A 6,405-nucleotide genomic window follows, 5' to 3' on the forward strand; every position below is an offset into this window, starting at 1 on the left:
TGGGCAGTCACGTTCACCCCCATTCCCTTTTGGATCACTTCCCACGGTTCGAAATGCACGAAAACCGGCCTGTACACGGGGGAGGGTCCGCCCTCGAAGGCGAGACCGTCGGCAGAACCGCCGGGTCAAACCTGGCTGAGCTACCCGGCTTACAAGTCTCAAAGTCGGGTTGAGCAGTCACGTTCACTCCCATCGACTTTTAGACCACTTCCCACGGTTTGAAATGCACGAAAATCGGCCTGTACACGGGGGAGGCTCCGCCCTCGAAGGCGAGACCGACGGCAGAACCGCCGGGTCAAACCCGGCCGGGCTACCCGGGTTAGAAGCCTCAGAGTCGGGTTGAGCAGTCACATTCACTCCCATCGACTTTTGGGCAACTTCCCACCGTTGCAAATGCACGAAAATCGGCCTGTACACGGGGGAGGCACCCGCCTCGAAGACGAGACCGTCGGCAGAACCGCCGGAACAAACCCGGCTGAGCTACCCGGCTTACAAGTCTCAAAGTCGGTATGAGCAGACACGTCCACCCCCATTCCCTTTTGGACCACTTCCCACGGTTCGAAATGCATGAAAATCGGCCTGTATACGGGGGAGGCACCCGCCTCGAAGACGAGACCGTCGGCAGACCCGCCGGGTCAAACCCGGCCGGGCTACCCGGGTTAGAAGCCTCAGAGTCGGGTTGAGCAGTCGCATTCACCCCCATCCCCTTTTGAACCTCTTCCCACCGTTGGAAATGCACGGAAATCGGCCTGTACACGGGGGAGGCCCCCCTCTCGAAGGCGAGACCGACGGCAGAACCGCCGGGTCAAACCCGGCCGAGCTACCCGGGTTAGAAGCCTCAGAGTCGGGTTGAGCAGTCACATTCACTCCCATCCCCTTTTGAACCTGTTCCCACCGTTGGAAATGCACGAAAATCGGCCTGTACACGGGGGAGGCCCCCCTCTCGAAGACGAGACCGTCGGCAGACCCGCCGGAACAAACCCGGCTGAGCTACCCGGCTTACAAGTCTCAAAGTCGGTATGAGCAGACACGTCCACCCCCATTCCCTTTTGGACCACTTCCCACGGTTCGAAATGCACGAAAATCGGCCTGTACACGGGGGAGGCACCCGCCTCGAAGACGAGACCGTCGGCAGAACCGCCGGGTCAAACCCGGCCGAGCTACCCGGCTTAAAAGTCTCAAAGTCGGTATGAGCAGTCACATTCACCCCCATTCCCTTTTGGACCACTTCCCACGGTTGGAAATGCATGAAAATCGGCCTGGACACGGGGGAGGCTCCCCCCTCGATGACGAGACCGTCGGCAGAACCGCCGGAACAAACCCGGCTGAGCTACCCGGCTTACAAGTCTCAAAGTCGGTATGAGCAGACACGTCCACCCCCATTCCCTTTTGGACCACTTCCCACCGTTGGAAATGCACGAAAATCGGCCTGTACACGGGGGAGGCACCGGCCTCGAAGACGAGACCGTCGGCAGAACCGCCGGGTCAAACCCGGCTGAGCTACCCGGCTTACAAGTCTCGAAGTCGGGTTGAGCAGTCACATTCACTCCCATCGACTTTTGGGCAACTTCCCACGGTTCGAAATGCACAAGATTCGGCCTGAACACGGGGGACGCTCCCCCCTCGAAGGCGAGACCGTCGGCAGACCCGCCGGGTCAAACCCGGCTGAGCTACCCGGCTCGGAAGCGCCAAAGTCGGGTTGAGCAGTCACGTTCACTCCCATCCCCTTTTGGACCGCTTCCCAGGGTACGAAATGCATGAAAATCGGCCTGTACACGGGGGAGGCACCCGCCTCGAAGACGAGACCGTCGGCAGAACGGCCGGGTCAAACCCGGCTGAGCTACCCGGCTTACAAGTCTCAAAGTCGGGTTGAGCAGTCACATTCACTCCCATCGACTTTTGGGCAACTTCCCACGGTTCGAAATGCACAAAATTCGGCCTGAACACGGGGGACGCTCCCCCCTCGAAGGCGAGACCGTCGGCAGAACCGCCGGGTCAAACCCGGCTGAGCTACCCGGCTTAAAAGTCTCAAAGTCGGTATGAGCAGTCACATTCACCCCCATTCCCTTTTGGACCACTTCCCACGGTTGGAAATGCATGAAAATCGGCCTGGACACGGGGGAGGCTCCCCCCTCGATGACGAGACCGTCGGCAGAACCGCCGGAACAAACCCGGCTGAGCTACCCGGCTTACAAGTCTCAAAGTCGGTATGAGCAGACACGTCCACCCCCATTCCCTTTTGGACCACTTCCCACCGTTGGAAATGCACGAAAATCGGCCTGTACACGGGGGAGGCACCGGCCTCGAAGACGAGACCGTCGGCAGAACCGCCGGATCAAACCCGGCCGAGCTACCCGGGTTAGAAGCCTCAGAGTCGGGTTGAGCAGTCACATTCACCCCCATCCCCTTTTGAACCTCTTCCCACCGTTGGAAATGCACGAAAATCGGCCTGTACACGGGGGAGGCCCCCCTCTCGAAGACGAGACCGTCGGCAGACCCGCCGGATCAAACCCGGCCGAGCTACACGGCTTACAAGTCTCGATGTCGGTATGAGCAGTCACGTCCACCCCCATTCCCTTTTGGACCACTTCCCACGGTACGAAATGCATGAAAATCGGCCTGTACACGGGGGAGGCACCCGCCTCGAAGACGAGACCGTCGGCAGAACCGCCGGGTCAAACCCGGCTGAGCTACCCGGCTCGGAAGCGCCAAAGTCGGGTTGAGCAGTCACATTCACTCCCATCCCCTTTTGGGCCACTTCCCACGGTTCGAAATGCACGAAAATCGGCCTGTACACGGGGGAGGCTCCCCCCTCGAAGGCGAGACCGTCGGCAGAACCGCCGGGTCAAACCCGGCTGAGCTATCCGGGTTAGAAGCCTCAAAGTCGGGTTGAGCAGTCACGTCCACCCCCATCCCCTTTTGGACCACTTCCCACGGTTCGAAATGCACGAAAATCGGCCTGTACACGGGGGAGGCACCCGCCTCGAAGACGAGACCGTCGGCAGACCCGCCGGATCAAACCCGGCCGAGCTACACGGCTTACAAGTCTCAATGTCGGTATGAGCAGTCACGTCCACCCCTATTCCCTTTTGGACCACTTCCCACGGTACGAAATGCATGAAAATCGGCCTGTACACGGGGGAGGCACCCGCCTCGAAGACGAGACCGTCGGCAGAACCGCCGGGTCAAACCCGGCTGAGCTACCCGGCTCGGAAGCGCCAAAGTCGGGTTGAGCAGTCACATTCACTCCCATCGACTTTTGGGCAACTTCCCACGGTTCGAAATGCACAAAATTCGGCCTGAACACGGGGGACGCTCCCCCCTCGAAGGCGAGACCGTCGGCAGAACCGCCGGGTCAAACCCGGCCGAGCTACCCGGGTCGGAAGCGCCAAGGTCGGTATGAGCAGTCACATTCACTCCCATCCCCTTTTGGACCGCTTCCCACGGTTTGAAATGCACGAAAATCGGCCTGTACACGGGGGAGGCACCCGCCTCGAAGACGAGACCGTCGGCAGAACCGCCGGGTCAAACCCGGCTGAGCTACCCGGCTCGGAAGCGCCAAAGTCGGGTTGAGCAGTCACATTCACTCCCATCCCCTTTTGGGCCACTTCCCACGGTTCGAAATGCATGAAAATCGGCCTGTACACGGGGGACGCTCCCCCCTCGAAGGCGAGGCCGTCGGCAGAACCGCCGGGTCAAACCCGGCTGAGCTACCCGGGTTAGATGCCTCAAAGTCGGGTTGAGCAGTCACATTCACCCCCATCCCCTTTCGGCCCCCTTCCCACGGTTGGAAATGCATGAAAATCGGCCTGTACACGGTGGGCGCTCCCCCCTCGAAGGTGAGACCTTCGGCAGAACCGCCGGGTCAAATCCTGCCGAGCTACCCGCGTTAGAGGTCTCAATGTCGGCTTCAGCAGTCACATTCAATCCCATTCCCGTTTGGACCTCTTCCCGCCGATGGAAATGCACAAAATTCGGCCTGAACACGCGGGACGCTCCCCCCTCGAAGGCGAGACCGTCGCCAGAACCGCCGGGTCAAATCCGGCTGAGCTACCCGCGTTACAGGTCTCAAAGTCGGGTTGAGCAGTCACGTTCACCCCCATCCCCTTTCGGACCCCTTCCCACGGTTGGAAATGCATGAAAATCGGCCTGTACACGGTGGGCGCTCCCCCCTCGAAGGTGAGACCTTCGGCAGAACCGCCGGGTCAAATCCGGCCGAGCTACCCGCGTTAGAGGTCTCAATGTCGGCTTCAGCAGTCACATTCAATCCCATTCCCGTTTGGACCTCTTCCCGCCGATGGAAATGCACAAAATACGGCCTGAACACGCGGGACGCTCCCCCCTCGAAGGTGAGACCTTCGGCAGAACCGCCGGGTCAAATCCGGCCGAGCTACCCGCGTTAGAGGTCTCAATGTCGGCTTCAGCAGTCACATTCAATCCCATTCCCGTTTGGACCTCTTCCCGCCGATGGAAATGCACAAAATTCGGCCTGAACACGCGGGACGCTCCCCCCTCGAAGGCGAGACCGTCGCCAGAACCGCCGGGTCAAATCCGGCCGAGCTACCCGCGTTAGAGGTCTCAATGTCGGCTTCAGCAGTCACATTCAATCCCATTCCCTTTTGGAACACTTCCCGCCGTTAACAATGCACGATATTCGGCCTGAACACGCGGGACGCTCCCCCCTCGAAGGTGAGACCTTCGGCAGAACCGCCGGGTCAAATCCTGCCGAGCTACCCGCGTTAGAGGTCTCAATGTCGGCTTCAGCAGTCACATTCAATCCCATTCCCTTTTGGAACACTTCCCGCCGTTAACAATGCACGATATTCGGACTGAACACGGGGGCCGGTCCGCCCTCGAAGTCAACACCGTCCGCAGAACCGCCGGGGCAAATCCGGCTGAGCTACCCCGCCCCCGAACACTCAAAGTCCCTCTGAAGCCTTGCATTCGCCTCCTTGGAAAATTGACGTCAAACATTACCAAAATCGGGGGCACGAGCACTAAAGCTAAGTCTCACCCTTTCCCTATCCCTAACCAGGAACCGAACGCCCACCCTCAGCCTCACACCAACGCCGGTGCCACTCCAGACAGACACACCCTTCAAAACCACACCCATCCGGCCATGCAACTCAAAAAGGGTCCAAATTCAGAAACACCCCCTTCAAAAGGCACTCCATCCTCGGCCACACCACCGGGACATGCTCCCCTCGGCGATAATTAAGCCCCCACCACTATTTGAAGCCAACCGCAGCCGCAACTCGAACGGAGAAATCAGGAACCAATTCAAAAATGCGCTTGGTTACTGATTTCTACTGAGCCGAAAAAATTCTAAGTGTCGGTAGTTACTGATTTATACCAACCCGAAAATATTCTAAGTGTCAGTGGTTACTGATTTATACCAACTCGAAAATATTCTAAGTGTCGGTGGTTACTGATTTATACCAACTCGAAAATATTCTAAGTGTCGGTGGTTACTGATTTATACCAACCCGAAAAAATTCTAAGTGTCAGTGGTTACTGATTTATACCAACCCGAAAATATTCTAAGTGTCAGTGGTTACTGATTTATACCAACCCGAAAATATTCTAAGTGTCAGTGGTTACTGATTTGTACCGACCCGAAAAAATTCTAAGTGTCAGTGGTTACTGATTTATACCAACTCGAAAAAATTCTAAGTGTCAGTGGTTACTGATTTATACCGACCCGAAAAAATTCTAAGTGTCAGTGGTTACTGATTTATACCAAGTCGAAAATATTCTAAGTGTCAGTGGTTACTGATTTATACCAACCCGAAAAAATTCTAAGTGTCAGTGGTTACTGATTTATACCAAGTCGAAAAAATTCTAAGTGTCAGTGGTTACTGATTTATACCAAGTCGAAAAAATTCTAAGTGTCAGTGGTTACTGATTTATACCAACCCGAAAATATTCTAAGTGTCAGTGGTTACTGATTTGTACCGACCCGAAAATATTCTAAGTGTCAGTGGTTACTGATTTATACCAACCCGAAAAAATTCTAAGTGTCAGTGGTTACTGATTTATACCAAGTCGAAAAAATTCTAAGTGTCAGTGGTTACTGATTTATACCAACCCGAAAATATTCTAAGTGTCAGTGGTTACTGATTTGTACCGACCCGAAAAAATTCTAAGTGTCAGTGGTTACTGATTTATACCAACTCGAAAAAATTCTAAGTGTCAGTGGTTACTGATTTATACCGACCCGAAAAAATTCTAAGTGTCAGTGGTTACTGATTTATACCAACTCGAAAATATTCTAAGTGTCGGTGGTTACTGATTTATACCAACCCGAAAAAATTCTAAGTGTCAGTGGTTACTGATTTATACCAACTCGAAAAATTTCTAAGTGTCAGTGGTTACTGATTTATACCAACTCGAAAAATTTCTAAG

Source organism: Chiloscyllium punctatum, unplaced genomic scaffold (assembly GCF_047496795.1).
Source record: "Chiloscyllium punctatum isolate Juve2018m unplaced genomic scaffold, sChiPun1.3 scaffold_213, whole genome shotgun sequence".
Taxonomy (NCBI): Eukaryota; Metazoa; Chordata; class Chondrichthyes; order Orectolobiformes; family Hemiscylliidae; genus Chiloscyllium; species Chiloscyllium punctatum.